We start from the raw sequence: 20,064 nt of genomic DNA, 5'->3' as shown, positions 1-20,064 counted from the left end.
TGTCCCCCACTGGGGCAACCCAAAAACGCGGTACTCAGTGAAAGGAGGAGGGCGTCTCAGACTTTCCCTCCGGATACCCCTGGAAATATACAAAATCTATATATTCCTGAGTTACGCATCCTACCCATCTTCGATCACCTCACCGCGCCTGATTCTAACAGTGATCAGAAATTCAGGATATTTTGACTATAAAGAGAATTACATCACTGGTTAATCCGGGGTGTCCGTCCCTTATGAGGTACAGTTCGAGCACTGGGTTCCTAACGGAACTACACCTCTATATGATTCCACCCAAAAATCACTCCACAATCGGGGACAAACCTCAGATCCTCTTTGCAGCACAAACACAGGAAAACCACACCAAATGGTCAGTCTGGACAGTATAACTGCCATCTCACCGTGGTTGTTGTGGGGGATGATCAGTCCCAATTTTCCAGTGCCTATGTCCAGTTCGAGGGGCCTTTGTCCTGTTGTCCTCCAGGGGGCAGAGGCATTCCTGTTTGGGGCCACATGTTCGGGTGCCAACTGTTGAGGGAGGATCTAAATTGATCCTTCACGGTTGACTCAGTGATTTCCAAATTAATCTACAGGGCGTTGCCGGCAACTGCAAATGACCAGACGGAGACGTGTGTCTCTGTATGGGTGTTGTGAATTCCGCTCTTGGGCTCCCCCTGGTGGTTGTAAGTGGCACTTTTGTGAGTTCTGCTCTTGGGCTCCCTCTTGTGGTTTCTAGTGGTATGGCTGCTCCTTGGAGTTAGCTGTCATCAGCTGCCACCACTTATCGTCTCTTCTGCTCTGCTATTTAGGCCTGGCTCTTTCTTCAGCCAGTGCCACTTGTAAATGGTTCCTGGTTGGATTCACATCTCTTTGGAGTTCCCTGTTATCCTGACCAGTTCAGCAAAGATAAGTTTTTGCTTGCTCTTTTCTGTCCATAGTTTGTGGACTTATCCATTCTGTGCTTCCTATGTTTGTCCAGCTTATCAGTGTGAATTAATTCTGTCTTGCTGGAAGCTCTGGGAGGCAGATTTGCCCTCCACACCTTTAGTCAGGTGTGGAGATTTTTTGTAAACTCTGCGTGGATTTTTGTAGTGTTTTATACTGACCGCACAGTATTCCATCCTGTCCTATCTATTTAGCTAGACTGGCCTCCTGTGCTCATCCTGGTTTCATTCTGTGTTTGTCTTTTCCCTCTCCACTCACAGTCATTATTTGTGGGGGGCTAATCTATCCTTTGGGGATTTTTTCTGAAGCAAGATAGCTTCATGCTTCTTTCTTTAGGGGTAGTTAGCTCTTAGGCTGTGACGAGATGCCTAGGGAGAGTTAGGAGCATTCCACGGCTACTTCTAGTGTTGTGTTGAGCTTAGGGACTGCGGTCAGTACAGTTACCACTTCCTTCAGAGCTCTTCCATGTTGCTCCTAGACCACCGTATCAAAACAATGGGGGATCGAGCAGATCTCTGGCCCCCGTTTATTGTGCATCACTTTTTATAATCATAGAAATTATACTTCAACCAATCAGCATAAGAACACGCTCACGGTTCTTAACCTATAAGAATACAGAAAAAACTTAACCCATGAGGATACAGAAAAAACGGAAACTACAGATATGGTCGTGTCTTCTTGGCATAGAAAAGCATACCAACAGGTGCCTCAGATTCTTGTATAGCAATACACCCCTGAGTCTCTTATCTGGCTCGAGTTAGAACACTCAAGGTCTTTATACCAATTATGAACAATAGCCTAGTTTAATAACAGACTTGTGAACAACAAGATAAAGTTACTTCATAGCAGCTATAGCCTTTTACCTAATTAAATAACAGAATTTATCTTTAAGCAACAAGAAAATGGAGTCAAAAGCACAAAATGGAGAATCTTTCTTAATTTGTTCCTTCACACTAGAACCCACACTGGCAACGAGAAATTGGTGTCAGACATCAAGTCAGGAAAACAAAATAGGTAAGCATCTTTAAAAACCTGATTAAAAATATAGCAAACAAGAAATTTAACCAAGAAATGTAGCTGAATAACATACATAATTTTGAATGGTTGTCCCTGTAATTTGTTTTGTGTTAGTTATTATTTTTAGAACATGATCAATGGATGTGAATGGTGTGTGATATTGTGTCTCAGGTTATTTAACAATATGTAAGGCAGTAGTTACATTGATATAGTTTTACATTTACAAACAACCCTTTGAAGACAACCATAAAGCTGATGTGGTCCTCAGTGAAAAGAACACCCCTAATATAGTTCATATGAACTCATGGTTGGTCTCCTTACTTTTGGTTTATTAAAAGAAAATGTGCATAATTTAGAGGGAACCTGTGATGTCAAAAGATGCTATCAACCTGTAGATATGGGGTTAATCTGCAAGTTAATAACATTCTAAATCTGTGTGACTTCAGCACTTAAAGCCAGCCTGTAGGGAGAAAAACAACTTTATTCCTCACAGCAGCTTTCGGCTTTCAGTCACAGAGATGAGGCTGGCGTGAATTCAGTCACTGCTCAGGGTGCAATGAGCATCAACTGTAAGCACGCCCAGGTATTGACTGACAGCCAACTGTGAGGGGTGTATCAGTAGAGAGTTGGCAGTCAGTCAGTGCTGAGACGTGTTTACAGCCAGTGCTCACTATGCACTCAGTGGTGACTAAAACCGGAGGCTGCCGGGGGAGGAATAAAGTCAATTACTTCCCATTAGCCAAACCTCCAGTGCAGGTTTAGAACACTATTATCCTGCAGATTAACCCCATATCTGCAGGTTAATTGTGCTTGAGAACGACAAGTTCCCTTTAATGCATCTAATAAATATAATAGATTATATATAATTTATGTTTAATTCCCTTTAAATGCCCAGATACTTGGTATTTTCAGACAATTCACTGTATAGCGGTGCTCCGTTTCACCTGGGAACTGTAGTAGCAGTTCACTGCACAGTAAGTGAATGTGAATGTTATTACTTCATTAATTTTAAAATTTTCACTATACAGTGGTCATAAGAATTTGGATGATCCAATTTTAAAACCATAGGTGCCAATATGGAGTTGGTTATAACAGCCTCCAGTCTTCTGAGAAGGAAGAGACAGTCTGACTGACAATTATATTTAAATTCATGCCATAAATTTGCGCATAGGTTGAGGTCAGGTATCTGTGGAATCACTTGAGTTCCTCTTTTCTCCTGCTGTTATGAACAAACTATTGTCTAAAATGTATTTGCATGCTGTAGATTTGATTTTTCCCTTAAATAAATAAAAGCGATCTAAACCAAAACCAGAAAAAACATCCCTATACGTAGTGGTATGTAGTGGTGATTAAAAAAATGTTATAGGTATTGCTTGTAGCCACCTGCTAAATGGTCCATTTAGACCAGGAGACAAAATCAAACATGCCTATACAAAGGTGACTTGTCTCATTGCATATTTTATCTACCTCTTTGTAATTGGTGTTTTGTCTTCTGATCAGTGCATCTATCTAACAGATTTCACTTCTGTCATTACTCGTCTTACTGACCTTTCAATAACAAGAATACATCCACTCGTTGCCACCATTTCAGATCAAATTCAAATCTGCTCCATAATTTTTTTTTTCCTGGCAGTTTTTTTTCCTAGGCTTTTAATATCAAACTACAACTGTATGCTTAGCCTTTGCTGGTTTGAATTTATAGGGGACCCTACATCGTTTTGCTAACAGCTGGGAGCTGTAGCTAATAGCTTGGGAACCTTTTGGGCTTTTGGCTTCTTTACCAGATTATTAACATCATTCCCAAGCCATGGGCTTTCCCTCTGCTGGTTCTGAAAATTATGGGGGAGCCCACACCATTTTTAATTTAATTGTCAATTTTACACACAGTGCTGAATACAACTCCCATCATTGTCACCTGGCTGCGCTAATCTCAGGTAGACCAAACTGAAATGCTGAGAGTGGCCTTCAGCTACTGGCACCTGGGATCATCACAAAGTGTACTGCCTTTTCCCATGCACCGGTAAGTGTCACGCAGGCACATGGATATCACATGGATGTGACACACGAAAACAGAGAACGGATGCACAGATGTCACACAGATGTCACATACAGTTATATGAAAAAGTTTGGGCACCTCTATTAATCTTAAGCTTAATGTTTTATAAAAAATAGTTTTTTTTGCAACAGCTATTTCAGTTTCATATGTCTAATAACTGTTGGACACAGTAATGTTTCTGCCTTGAAATGTGGTTTATTGTGCTAACAGAAAATGTGCAATCTGCATTCAAACAAAATTTGACAGGTGCATAAGTAAGGGCACCCCACCAGAAAAGTGACATTAATATTTAGTAGATCCTCCTTTTGCAAAAATAACAGCCTTTAGTCGCTTCCTGTAGCTTTAATGAGTTCCTGGATCCTGGATGAAGGTATTTTTGACCATTCCTCTTCACAAAACAATTCCAGTTCAGTTAAGTTTGATTGTCACCGAGCATGGACAGCCCTCTTCAAATGATCCCACAGATGTTCAATGATATTCAGATCTGGGGACTGGGATGGCCATTCCAGAACAGTGTAATTGTTCCTCTGCATGAATGCCTGAGTAGATTTGGAGCGGTGTTTTGGATCATTGTCTTGCTGAAAGATTCATCCCCTGCGTAACTTCAACTTTGTCACTGATTCATGAACATTATTGTCAAGAATCTGCTGATACTGAGAGGAATCCATGCGTCCCTCAACTTTAACAAGATTCCCGGTGCCGGCATTGGCCACACAGCCCCAAAGCATGGGTAGCAAGTGTTTTTCTTGGAATGCTTTGTTTTTTGGCCGCCATGCATAACGCCTTTTTGTATGACCAAACAACTCAATCTTGGTTTCATCAGTCCACAGGACCTTCTTCCAAAAAGAAATTGGCTTCTCCAAATGTGCTTTTGCATACCTCAGCCGACTCTGTTTGTGGCGTGCTTGCAGAAATGGCTTCTTACGCATCACTCTCCCATACAGCTTCTCCTTGTGCAAAGTGCATTGTATAGTTGACCGATGCACAGTGACACCATCTGCAGCAAGTTGATGCTGCAGCTCTCTGGAGGTGGTCTGAGGGTTGTCCTTGACTGATCTCACCATTCTTCTTCTCTGCCTTTCTGATGTTTTTCTTGGCCTGCCACTTCTGGCCTTAACAAGAACTATACCTGTGTTCTTCCATTTCCTTACTATGTTCCTCACAGTGGAAATTGACAGGTTAAATCTCTGAGACAGCTTTTTGTATCCTTCCCCTGAACAACTATGTTGAATAATTTTTGTTTTCAGATCATTAGACAGTTGTTTTGAGGAGCCCATGATGCCACTCTTCAGAAGAGATTCAAACAGGAGAACAACTTGCAAGTGGCCACTTTAAGTAGCTTTTCTCATGTTTGCATACACCTGGCTATGAAGTTCAAAGCTCAATGAGGTTAGAAAACAAAAAAAAGTGCTTTAGTAAGTCAGTAAAAAGTAGGTAGGAGTGTTTAAAACAAGAAAATGATAAGGGTGCCCATACTTATGCACCTGTCAAATTTTGTTTGAATGCAGATTGCACATTTTCTGTTAGTACAATAAACCTCATTTCAAGGCAGAAACGTTACTGTGTCCAACAGTTATTAGGTATATGAAACTGAAATAGCTGTTGCAAAAAAAAACAATTTTTATAAAATATTAAGCTTAAGATTAATAGGGGTGCCCAAACTTTTTCATATAACTGTAAGGATGGCGCATGGACATGGACCATGGATTTTGCCAGTATAATTTTTTCAGTACAGGAATAACCAGGATGCGTAAAGGAGGTCTAACACTGAGAGGTGACCTCCAGGTCGCCCAGCAAGCAATGGAGTGATTCGGCAGGTCACAAACTACAGAAGACGACCAGAGCCAAGTCAATAACAGTACTATATTGTGGCTGGTAAGTATACTACTAGGGAAAGGAACTTACATTAGTAACAACACTCCAGCACTGAAATAATAATAAAAAAGGCTGAAGTGGTGCTTTAAGCAATAGTAGGCACAAAATTACGATAATATCTAAGCACAAGTGAAAAAAAGCCCATTTTAATTAAATTGATTCTTTGTTTTTTATAAAAAAAATCACAATTTAGAGAACTGCTCTGCTAACAGCAGAGTACTGGGGCTAAATCTGAGGATGGATTTTTAAAAGAATATTCTGTATGTTTCACACCTACTGTCCAGCACATAACATTATAAGTGTATATTTTATTTCAATTTGTGCTATACATTTGGAATATTTGTACAGCAAAAAAAAAAATCTTGCCAATGCCATTGGAGTACTAGTTGCCTTTGCAATAAAACATATTGATATTATTTTATTCTCATTCTGAATAATCTTTGAATATTTGCTCTTTACTTTATCACATGATTGTACTTTAGCATTATTATTAAATCATTATTTATTATTAATAAAGAAGGATGAAAAGGTTCCTAAAGAAATAAACATGCATTCCATATAAAACCATTCAACCTCATGCTATAAAATTGGGATATTCAGAGTTGGAGGTCATATTAATGTAAAGTCTTTTGTGTTTTTTTTTCCAGTAGTCTATTTTCATGTATGCAACAGTCATTAAAATAATTAGGGGAGTTGTTATGTGGCTGTGCGCCTCTGTTCAGTGAGAACGCTAACGTATGTTGCTAAGCTGCAATGCACCTATCGGCCTGTCAAATTTAGGTTAAATAAAAATGCCTGTCTTTCTTCCTATTCAGAGAGGGCATTAGACAAAGCTACTATTGCTCAATGCAGAATGCTGTCTTGAAATAGAAAGAAACAGTCAGCGTGGTGAAGAAACAAAGATTATAAAGAGGACCATTGTAGAGCCATACCAGGGCCTCATTAACCAGACTTAACCCTTCACCCCTAAAGAGCCATACTGGGGCACAATCTGCACATTATCCGCAGAAGTAGTCACATGATTTCTAATGTCACATGCCACAGCAATCTGAAGCAGGCCATAGAAATAGGCCAGAGGTTGGATGAAGAAGGATGGGAAGATCTTCACTAGACAAAAAGAGACATTCCTGTCAGAAGCTCCTTCCTCTTTTTTCTTTCCTTTTTTTTTTTTTGGGCTGAATTTCCTCAGGCCAGGATAAAGATGTGCCAAATTTGCAGAACAAGCTGGTGACATACGGGAATGCTTATCATCGGAAAGGAAAGGGCACCAGCGGCAGAAGTCACATAATCAGCGTGAAATTTTCCTCGCGTTTGTCAAGTGCAATTACCCCTCGTCATTTTTCACACGTCATTTTGCAAACTGTGTAACACTGTGCTGTTTCCTTCAGATGTATGCAAATCAAGCAAAAATAGGTGTGGTTTATGCAGATACGGCATTTGTGCAGCCAGCTGGCTAGCCATATATGAATGCATAGCATGCAAATGCACTTGTATACTGTATGTATGTGTGAGGGCTACGGCGCTCGGTGACTAAATCATTGACCTCTTTTTAATGGTGTCTTTTTTTTCAGGTTACAGGCAAGGTAAGACTTTCTGGATCCGTCCATTCGGCTTTGAGCTTCAGCCGATCTTTCTGTGAGTTGTGTTTGGCCTGGCACCTGTATGCAAATAGTGTGCGTGCTGACTCTACATCCCTTTTACATAACATAGTGCTTTCTCTAAGCCCGCCATGCCTCTATTCCCAGAAACACCTTAAATAGATTTAGACGTTGTTACATTTAACTATTAATACGACTCGTGCTCCCGGGAGCGTTGACTGTATTCATAGTATCGGGTAGCAGATTTTGGCCAACATTGCCTGCTAGACAGCGAAGCTTAATCCCTCATGATATTTAAAGAAGTAAATTCCGAGGAAACATATTTTACCTAACGGACTGACCCACTAATACTTTGAGTATTTAGAATTTCATGCAGTTTGTTAGATATTAAAGGGACAGACCAAAGTGACCGCAGTCTCTACCCCATGATGACGCTTTGTTTTCAGTATCCCAGCATGCGTTGGGATTCTCAAACAAAGTGTCATCAAAAAGGAAGTGAAAAAATAGAAAAGTAGTTAGATGGTGTAGTTATGGAAAAATAGGGAATGTTTAATGCAAGTAAAGTAGGAGATAGTGTAGATTATAGCACTAAATAGATAGGGATTTAGGAGGAAAATGACTTTGGCCTTCAGACCACACTTTTTGAAAGGATTATTCCCATCTTCTAAGATTATTAAATTTGCTATGAAAAACAAGCAATTTTTCAATTTACTTAATAATATATTTTCACCTTGTTCTTCCTCAATCTTTATTTTTTTGTTATTACCCACTGTTTGTTGCAAAGGGGACTGCCCACTGCTGCTGTATAGCAGTGGTCACCAAACATATGCAGTGATTACAAGGCCTTTCCTTCTGAGCTTGTAAGCACTGTGCTGAAGCTAGGTGGGATTACTGGGAGTGAGATGCTATCACCTGATCTTGTCCTACTTCATAAATCAGCTTTGCTCAGTGAGGTGTGCCCACACTCCAGCAATTAGAAAACTAAGAGCCTGGGGAGAGGTACACTACTGTAAAGAGATGAGAATAAGCTTTTACGTCTAATTTATCAGAGCAGTCTGCTTTCAAATGGTATTACATTGTGCACTGCCAACCTTTGCAATCTCCATAAGTCTATGTATGGGATATGCACCCAAAGCAAGTTTACCTTGTTGTTGGGAGTAGTGCTGTTAATCCATGACTTAGTACTGGTTTTGTGTAAAAGGACCAGGACTAACAACTTGAAGGGATCATCCAGCACTTTGGTTATTTTTCTTTATGGGGCTAAGAACTTGCAGGCACATCTAAGGCGGAAGAACAGTACCGTGCACAACAGGCAGGTAAGTTGCAATTACCTGCTTATTAGTGCTTAGGTACATTTTCTGTTTTTTGTAAAGTCTCGGATACACCCTAAATAAAAAATGGAAATAAAAACGAAGTATCTGTCTGTTTTTCACATTATTCTATTCTATTTTTATATATATACACCGTATATACTCGAGTATAAGCCGACCCGAGTATAAGCCGACCCCCCTAATTTTGCCACAAAAAACTGGGAAAACTTAATGACTCGAGCATAAGCCTAGGGTGGAAAATGCAGCAGCTACCGGTAAATTTCAAAAGTAAAAATAGATACCAATAAAAGTAAAATTAATTGAGACATCAGTAGTTTAAGTGTTTTTGAATATCCATATTGAATCAGGAGCCCCATATAATGCTCTATAAAGTTTGATGGGCCCCATTAGATGCTCCATATTAAAATATGCCCCATATAATCCTGCATAAAGGGGAATAAGGGCCCCATAAGATGCTCCATAGAGATATTTGCCCTATATAGTGCTGCACAAGTGTTATGGCCCCATAAGATGTTCCGTACAGTCACTTGCCCCTTATAGTCCTGCACAAGTGTTATGGCCCCATAAGATGCTCCGTACAGTCACTTGCCCCATATAGTGCTGCACAAGTGTTATGGCCCCATAAGATGCTCCGTACAGTCACTTGCCCCTTATAGTGCTGCACAAGTGTTATGGCCCCATAAGATGCTCCGTACAGTCACTTGCCCCTTATAGTGCTGCACAAGCGTTATTGCCCCATAAGATGCTCCGTACAGTCACTTGCCCCTTATAGTGCTGCACAAGCGTTATTGCCCCATAAGATGCTCCGTACAGTCACTTGCCCCATATAATGCTGCACAAGCATTATGGCCTCATAAGATGCTCCGTACAGTCACTTGCCCCATATAGTGCTGCACAATCGTTATGGCCCCATAAGATGCTCCGTACAGTCACTTGCCCCTTATAGTCCTGCACAAGTGTTATGGCCCCATAAGATGCTCCGTACAGTCACTTGCCCCTTATAATGCTGCACAAGCGTTATTGCCCCATAAGATGCTCCGTAAAGCCACTTGCCCCTTATAGTGCTGCACAAGTGTTATGGCCCCATAAGATGCTCTGTACAGCCACTTGCCCCATATGCTTTTGCTGCGATAAAAAAAAAATAATCACATACTCACCTCTCTTTCTTCAGGACCCCCGGCACTTTCAATATTTACCTGCTCCTCGTGCGGCTCCGTCTCCGGCACTGACGTTCAGCAGAGGGCGCGCACTGACTACGACACCGTGCCCTCTGACCTGAGCGTTACAGCCAGAGGGCCCTCAAGACGGAGCCACACTGGAACGAGGAGAGGTAAATATCGCGCAGCGCTGTGCTCCCCCTCCCCGTATACTCATCTACTGCTGGCGCTGCGTCCCTGCTTCTCTCACCGCTGCATCTTCTTCCTGTATTGAGCGGTCAGAGTTACCGGTCATTACAGTAATGAATATGCGGTTCCACCTCTATGGGAGGTGGAGCCGCATAGTCATTTCTGTAATGAGCGGTACCATGTGACCACTCAGTACAGGAAGAAGCTGCAGCGCTGGAAGAAGCAGGGACGTCCAGGGACTGCGCTGGGAGTAGGTAAGTATAATTACACAGCCCCCGCTCCCCCTCCCCTGCCGACCCCCGAGTATCACTCGAGTATAAGCCAAGAGGGGGACTTTCAGCCCAAAAAATGGGCTGAAAATCTCAACTTATACTCGAGTATATACGGTATATAGTGGTGAGGGCTTTTTTTAATCTGTCGACATGATGACTTTTCTCATCCATAGCCCATTTCTGCAGACTTCTATCTGGCGCTTAGCTTCGCTCTTCTCATTTGCCCTGTGGCGGTGGCAAGTGAGTTAATAGGATTTGGTTTGAAGTCATCTGTATATTTTTCAGGTGACATCAAACCCAGGGGCTAGTAACGGAGAGGCATCTATAAGATGCCCCCATTACTAACGCCATAGTAAATTTGGAAATAAACGCACAGCAAGACTAAAATTATTTATTTTAATTCTAACAAAACACCCTGTTTTACATGTTTATTTAAAAATGAAAAACAAAGTTATACTCACCTTTACACCTAATTCATTGAAGCCCATGTCCCCTGTAAAAAAAACAAAAATAATAAACAACCATATCCATCACCTGTCAGATGTGAAGATAATTCTCCGTTGCCCAAGTTCTCTATAAAAAAAACTAAGAAAATAATGAACAACCATTTTCCTCACCTTTCAGACATGAAGATAATCCTCCGATGTCCATATTCCCTGTAAAAAAAACAAAAATAATGAACAACCATATTCCTCATCTGTCCATCTCTGCGACATCTGATTTTCAAAATGAACGGTGCACATTGAAAATTGTGACACAATGTGCTGCTGCGAGTGCAGCTTCAGTGACGAGTGGTGACGTCACAGAAGTTACCACCGGTCATTGAAGCTGTGTTCTCACGGGGAGTTCACTGTGAGCAGGCAGATGAACTACAATGACCTCAATGAGATTACCGCTAGCACCGTGAGAATTTTATGACCATGCAAATTACATTTTTCTTTCTACATGTGGTTTTAAAAAAGCTGATTTTTTTTTCTCATTTGTTACTTCAGTTTAATTGAAAACCTTCTATTTCATTGCTGCTGCAGAGTCTGTAAGTTATTTTTCTGTCTGTTTTTCACATTATTATATTCTATTTTTATATATATAGTGGTTAGGGCTTTTTTTTAAATCTGTGAACATGATGACTTTTCTCATCCACAGCCCGTCTCTGCAAATTTCCATCTTCTCTCGTCCTCTGCAGCACATCACCACACGATGCCCTTAAAGAAAGCAATGTCATTATAATGCTCCTGAATACAAATATCTGCCCTATACTGAGCCCCTGAATAAATAATTGCCCCTCACTATAATCCCTGCGCAAAATATTACCCTCACAATTTTTTACAATTTTACATGCTCTCCACAATACTTCCTCCTTTCCATACTGGGCCCCCTCTTCACACTGGGTGCCCTCTATAGGACCCAGTCTCTATATTAATACCCCATCAAAGTAAATCTCCCCCAAGCTTGTTACACTAAATACCACCATCACAGTAAATCTCCCACAGTTCCATTACAGTAAATCACCCCCACACACAAAAAATACCCACCACACACAGAGAATAAACCTCCACACACAGTAAATATGCAGCGCCCCAGGGTCCTGGTCGTTGCAGTAATATCATTTCCCCCTAGGGGGGAGTGATGTTACGTTTGGAGGCAAAGAATGACAACTGAATCCAGGTAACACAAACATACAACACATTTCATACTCCAGTCCACCAGGGGGAGCTAGGCTTCTATTTATTAGGACACTCTTCACACTTAGGTAAAACTGGTGGCCTGGGGAGTAAGTTAGGCAGTTGCTGGCTGAGCTTTGCTCATGTAGTTGGTCCCTGACAGGGGTGGGAGCCTATCAGAGGCCTAGACAGAAGGTCACGGAGCTGCGCCTTCCCTAAGTGCGGCAGTTCCTAAAAAAGGACACGACAAGAGAACTGTATTGTAGAGAAGGTGAAGAAGTCATAGCAAAGGAGTGGATACCAGAAGGAGTTCTGCCCTGCACAGGCTGCCTCCTTCTAAAGCACAGGATCCCGGTAACCGGAACACCGAGGGAGCAACAGTCCTTTATGCCTTGCTCCAGAGACTGGCAGGACAGCTAATTGCAAGTTACTGTTCTGCCCTATACCCAGGAAGCAAGGTGGAGCCAACGAGAGGCCGGGGCATGATAGAGTCCCTGTAAAAAGCCTCAAGCCACCAGTCATACAGGTTTGTCCTATCCATCAGGGGGACAGAAAGAGAGAGATAACATCGATAACATCTACAACATCTGTGAGGACCTTGTGAGAGGCTTAGCAGTAATGTACTACAAAACCAAGGCGCTAGAGGAAGGCTACTGATTTCTACCTGGATAAGGGGACTCTGGATTTGCCTCCAAACCGGATGGATTCTGCCTGCCCTGTGGTCTGTGCTCTGGACTGTGGATGCTGAAGCCTTCATTAAAAGGTAAAGAGACTGCAACCTTGTGTCCTCATTCTTCACTGCGCCTCACACCATCCACCATCTACACACTGGAAAGCCCTGGGGACATACTTCACCTGTGGGAAGGTATACCATCTAGCTGCCATGACATCACACCAGCATACCCCTTAAAGCAGCGTCGGTCACCCTGACCGATTACCACAGGTGGTGTCACAAACATATCCCTTTAAAGACCTTTCCCTTTTATCAAAGGATGTCCCGAGGGCCACGGACCGAGTCAGCCACCGTGACATCCCCGCTGAGAACCGAAGGACCCGGTTCCGAGTACCCCCTAGCTCTTTGGGGCGATCCATCTTTTGGCATCACAAACAGGATCTACTTAAGCCTGAAAATTGGGTCATGTGTGCCTAAGGACTGTGCTAGAATCGTGCTTGAACTGTGATTTATTAAAGGACTGTGTATTGCAAAAGACGGCCAAAATTCCAGCCAAAACCGCCGCCATTACTGCGCCATGAGGAGCGCAGGAGAAGAAGGGCATGCCGTTGTGGGCGTGAACGAACTGGGAAGCGAGAAAAATAATGGCTGCCCAGTCTAAATATCTCTGTACCTTGAGAACATGTCCGTCAGCAGCCAAGATCCACCTTCTGATCCTCAATGGCGGGCGGAGAGAAAGAAAGATAAACCACCCCGGAGGAGAGAGCGGGAAAAGGACCAGGAAGAAGCAAGCCACATGGAGGACGCCATGGCCAGCCTCCCGGAACCAGAGTGTGGGGTGGAAGCAGAGGACTCCCCCTGCCACCTGGAGAGACACCGCGGCCAGGCATCACCCATTGGCCCTGAATTCCTGCAGACCGGTGTGGAGGAACTCATAGACCAGCTCCTGCAGCTGCGGCTGAGCGCTAAGGCCACATGTCGGACAGCACCTGCAGAGGATCCACCAGCACCGCTCCCAGCACCACCACAGACTCCGCCACCAACAGAACCGACGTGCACCGAAGACACCGAGGCGGCAGGTAAGGACGCCGACCCTACCCCGGTGACCGAGGGACTGCTGATAAGCCCCTTAGCAGCGCCACCTCCCCTCGGTACCAGCCGGCTCCAACATCTTGAGCCTTGGGACCAGGCCACGGGAATGGAGCAATTTATGAATGCCCCAATTGCGCCAACCACCCTGCCGGGTGAGCTATATGCAGAGCGAACTGTCTACCGATGGGTCAACCCAGGCCCTGACCTCATGGGGTTCCCCGGGACCACTGAACAGTAAGGAGAGACTGTAGCAGTTCTGAGTTGGGAGGACTACCAGTCCCAGCTCGCCTGCAAGTGTGAAGAAAAGGAGGGAATGACACCAGGCCCAGTGCAGAGCCTTTGACAAGCAGGATCTACAGGTTAAAGCTCAGGCCCGCAAGGACTGTACTGCTAACCAGGCCCCGCGTAAGCAGGGCACAGTGGTCACCTTCAAACTGCAAGGAGGTTGGGGTTTCATAAAGGAGCAGGGTTTGTATGCTGAAATATTTGACAACCGGAGGGACGTGAAATCTCATCTCTGGGAAGGACACCCGGATAGGGACCTGTATCCAGGAGATAGTGTCACCTACACCAGGCATCTTGGTGAAAAGTGGTGGCTTGCTCTGAATGTCCACAAACGCAGAGGCCCTATGACACTCAACTCTAAGACACCAGCTATGCCTCCTCCTGTGACAACAGCGCCACCTTGTGCCAAAACTGCATCCACTCTCACTACGCATACAGTTACCCCTACCTGCACCTTTACAAGGACCACAGTGTGTACTGTTACCACCACAGAAACTGCGTTAACTACAGAACCAACTCCAACTGTAACCTGTGCCAAGGTTACTCCAGAACAGAACTCAGTGGGCACTCCGACCCCCATCTGGAGTGAGAGAGCCCCATATGTAGCACCTGGTAGCCGCCAGTACCCAAAAGGGCTACCTCCACCAGTGCTACCTCCAGAACTGCAATAGAACCCACAAAACTGGAACTGACTGTAAATAGTTCTTAAACTTTCTTTTTTCTGCTTTAAACCCGTTCATGGTTATTTCTTAAAGGGGTCCCATGTTGAAAGGAATCCTCAGTTTGCACAAGTTATGTTCCATTTAAAGAACACTTGAATCATGGACAGTGAATGGTTCACAAACTGTCTTGTAAATAGTTTGCACCTTCTTAAAGGTGCTTCCTACTGGTTTTACAACGGAGGCTCTTACCAGAGACTGCCTCCAACAGAGACTGCTACTAATCTTGTTGTGAGAATTGTCTTTTTTTTCAGACCTGAAGAAAAACCTGTTGATGTGGCAGAATTCCGGGTCAGGACACACTTCTTGTAGCCCGCCCAAACCAACGTTAGGGGTTCGTAACGGGTCCCTCGCTTCACGTCACCTTTGTTGCTAAACTGACTTGAATCTTGATGTGATTGATATTGCACTACCTCATTGAGTTATCTGAACCCATAAAGGGTTCAATGTCTAATTGTTGCACTTTGCCAGAAAGTTAATATATTACAGAGTTAATATGGTAGATAGAATGGTGTTTACATAGTTGATAGTATGTAGCTAGAGATATAGAAAATGCTAATAAAATTGAGGTTGAGATAAATAATAGAAAATGTTTAATGATGTACTTGTGAATAAAATGAAGGAAATATAGAAAGCCTGTGGGGTTAGAGAAAAGTTTTGCACTTGAATAACAGTATACCCGTGGGGGTTGGTCGTTACTTTGCACTGTGACTTAAATAAACAAAAAAATGTTGATTTGCACTTTGAAGTCTAAACAGATAGTATACCCGGATGGGTAATCTCATTTCATAGTTAGTTAATGCAATGTTTACTAAATTGTTCCCACTTGTTAACTTGTTTTACAGCATTTCAAAAGTTTGTATGTCTTTTGTTAATCTATTGTTGTTTTCTTTTCCCAGTCTGGGAGTACTGGATTTAACGGAGGGTGGGGGGGTAGTGCAGCGCCCCAGGGTCCTGGTCATTGCAGTAATATAATTTCCCTCTAGGGGGGAGTGATGTTACGTTTGGAGGCAAAGAATGACAACCAAATCCATCACAAACATACAACACAGTTCATACTCCAGACCATCAGGGGGAGCTATGCTTCTATTTATTAGGGCACTCTCCACACTTAGGTAAAACTGGTGGCCTGGGGAGGAAGTTAGGCAGTTGCTGGCTGAGGTTTGCTCAGGTAGTTGGTCCCTGACAGGGGTGGGAACCTGTCAGAGGCCTAGACAGAAGGTCACGGAGCTGCGCCTGCCCTTAGTGCAGCAGTTCCTAAGAAAGGACACGACAAGAGAACTGTATTGTAGAGATGGTGAAGAAGTCATAGCAAAGGAGTGGATACCAGAAGGAGTTCTGCCCTGCACAGGCTGCCTCCTTCTGAAGCACAGGATCCCGGTAGCCTGAACACTGAGGATGCAACAGTCCTTTATGCCTTGCTCTAGAAACCGGCAGGACAGCTAATTGCAAGTTACTGATCCACCCTATACCCAGGAGGCAAGGTGGCACCCACGAGAGGCTGGGGCATGATAGAGTCCCTGTAAAAAGTCTCAAGCCACCGGTCATACGGGTTTGTTCTGTCCATCAGGGGGACAGAGAGAGAGAGATAACATCAATAACATCTACAACATCTGTGAGGACCTTATGAGAGGCTTAGCAGTAAGGTACTACAACACCAAGGCGCTAGAGGAAGGCTACTGATTTCTACCTGGATAAGGGGACTCTGGATTTGCCTCCAAACAGGTCGGACTCTGCCTGCCCTGTGGTCTGTGCTCTGGACTGTGGATGCTGAAGCCTTCAGTAAAAGGTAAAGAGACTGCAACCTTGTGTCCTCATTCTTCACTGCCCCTCACACCATCCACAGTCTACACACTGGGAAGCCCTGGGGACAAACTTCACCTATGGGAAGATATACCCTCTAGCTGCCATGACATCACCCCAGCGGACCCCTCAAAGCAGCGTTGGTCACCCTGACCGAATACCACAGGTGGCGTCACGAACATATCCATTTAAAGACCTTTCCCTTTTATCAACAGACGTCCCGAGGGCCACGGATTGGGTCAGCCACCGTGACATCCCCCTGAGAACCGAAGGACCCGGTACCGAGTAACCCTTAGTCCTTGGGGGCGATCCATCTTCACCCCAACACAATAAATACCTCCCCCACACAGTGAATACACCCACACACACAGTAAATACAACCCCCACACAGTAAATACCTTCTCCCACAGAGTAAATTCACCCCCACACATAGTAAATATCTCTCCCACACAGTAAATGCCCCGCCACACACAGTAATCACCACCCCAGCCCAGGTAGTAAATACCCTCCTCCCCCTTCTATCTTCGGTGTCTCCAGCTCCACTAACATGGAGCACTTACCAGGGGGATGTAAACTGGTGATGTAATGGATGAAGGAGTGGAGAAAATAAAAAACCCTCCATGATTATTTATTTTAAATAAAGGTAATTAAAAATTAAGTTAGATATGGAAGGTAAATGTCTGACTGGTTGCTATGGCTTACTGCTCTGCCGCACTCCATCAGTGAATAGCTCTCAGTTCTCCTTCCACAGAACAAATCACAATGTTGTAAAACAATTTCAGTCACTAAAAAGAAATTCTGCTTGACGTTATAGAAAGTTCCCCTTCATGGGCTGCTGGAATGATGAAGAGTGTGTGCGCACAAGAATCATTTAAATCTGTCTATCCAGCTTCTCACTTTTGACAAGTGAATGAAGAGAGTGATACTTATACAGAGATCATTGATCTCTGTGGCGAGATTCCAAGGAGATGCACATGGCTGTCTTTCCACAGCAATGACGGACAGTGGACAGCGGAGAAGAGAAAATGCGCTACTTTCCCTGGTCGCTGTTATGCTGTCCGTCTTGCTGAGAGAGCTGTGCGCACAGCATTAGTGTCTTGCCACCAAGATCAATCATGTCTGTGTGAGCTCCTGTCATTCCTCTGTTTCACTAAGGAATATAGAGGAAACATTACATATGGCACTTGTGCACAGGCCATAAATAAAATACTACCTAGAAGCAATCGCTGTACAGGACTTTGGGTGCTGTTTTATGGCAGCCAATACTAAATTATTAACTTGACTATAAAAGCCCAAGATTACATTTTTACATTTCCCCACCATAATTTCTCAATTATTATCCTGTCTGAGGTTCTGGCAGTGTATATATTGTAATTTCACCACTGTGCCCTATGTTCAGCATATCGTCGAGAAAGGCTTCATGCAGGGCCGGCTCCAGGTTTTTGAGGGCCCCGGGGTGAAAGAGTCTCAGTGGGCGAACCCCTTTAACACATATCACGATTCATGATGCACAGATACAGCAGAGAAATATAGGTATAGTACAATGCCAGATTTCACTTCTTACATGAGTGATAGCTATTGTAAATTCTACAATACCATACAGCAGAGGGGCTTTATATAATTCAACCCCTTATATGCCAGTTTTTGTGACCTACTCCCTCTTCCTCAGTAGGCATTTTATTGTTAGCTAAACTTGCCGCAAAGAAAAAACTGCATACATTGAATATGACAATTTTTTAATGGAAAAGTTTTTAAAGTAAACATTAGAAAGTATTAACGTAAAACATTTGTAAAAATGCAAAATGGGTAGCATATAGCAGGCCTTTTATTTCAGGATGGGAAAGAAGGGGCCACACATACCAGAATGAGAATTAGGGGCCCATGTATACCAGGATAATGATGAGGGGCCATGCATAGTAGGATAAGGATGAGGAGGCTATGCATACCAATATAGGGATGAGGGGACCATGCATACCAGCCTTGTACTCGAGTCAATACGTTTTCCCAGTTTTTTGTGGTAAAATTAGGTGTCTCGGCTTATATTCGGGCCAGCTTATACTTGAGCATATGCAGTAGTAGGAACAGAGAACTGAGCAACATTGGCTATATTTTATTATAATCACTAGAGGTGAGCAAATACATTCATAATGAATCAAATTCACTATGACTTGCTGTGTATTGCATCCTAAGTAACTACGTGAGACCTACTCAATGCGGACCTGAGGTGAAAGAGAGGTGGAAAAGTTTTTAAAGTAAGCATTAGAAAGTATTAACGTAAAACATTTGTAAAAGTGCAAAATGGGTAGCATATAGCACATCCACATAATATAGAGCACAGCCACATAGTATATAACTCAGCACACATAGTATATAGCACATCCACGTAGTATATAACACAGCCATGTAGTATATAGCACAGCCACGTAGTATATAACACAGCCACATAGCATATAACACAGTCACATAGTATATAACACAGCCCACATAGTATATAACACAGCCATGTAGTATATAGCACAGCCACGTAGTATATAGCACAGCCACATAGTATATAGCACAGCCACATAGTATATAATACAGCCACATAGCATATAACACAGCCCTCGTAGTATATAACACAGCCCACATAGTATATAGTACAGCCACGTAGCATATAGCACAGCCACATAGTATATAGCATAGCCACATAGCCTATAACAGCCCATGTAGCATATAATACAGCCCACGTAGTATATAGCACAGCCACATAGTATATAGCACAGCCCATATAGCATATAACACAGCCCACATAGTATATAGCAGCCCTGTAGTATATAACACAGGCACATAGTATATAGCACAACCCACCTAGTGTATAGCACAGCCACGTGGTATATAGCAGTGTGGCCACCATATCCCTGTTAAAAAAGAATTAAAATAAAAAATAGTTATATACTCACCGTCTGGTGGCCCCCAGATCCAGCCCAGGCCTTAGCGATGCTCCCGCCAGCTCCCGTTCCCAGTGATGCTTTGCGACTATGTCCTGTGATGATGTAGCAGTCTCGCATGACCCTACGTCATCTGGGGTCAATTTGCAAGGCATTACTGGGAACGGAAGATGCCAGGAGCACGATTTAAAAAAAAATTATTTTAACATTATATCTTTTCTGTATTGATGCTGCAAAGGCAGCATCAATAGTAAAAAGTTGCTCACACTTGTCAAAATGCCCCCCCCTCATCTCGCTAGGGCCCTGGCACTTGCCTGGGTGCGCCGGGTGCTGACTCCAGCTCTTGCTTCATGTGCATACCCCGAAAGTAAACATTAGAAAGTATTAACGTAAAACATTTGCAAAAGTGCAAAATGGGTAGCACATAGCACAGCCACGTAGTATATAGCACAGCCACGTTGTATATA

This window comes from Ranitomeya imitator, chromosome 3, assembly GCF_032444005.1.
Source record: "Ranitomeya imitator isolate aRanImi1 chromosome 3, aRanImi1.pri, whole genome shotgun sequence".
In the NCBI taxonomy this organism is placed as follows: domain Eukaryota; kingdom Metazoa; phylum Chordata; class Amphibia; order Anura; family Dendrobatidae; genus Ranitomeya; species Ranitomeya imitator.
The sequence above is the reverse complement of the archived record's forward strand: the minus strand, read 5'-3'. Positions refer to the sequence as shown.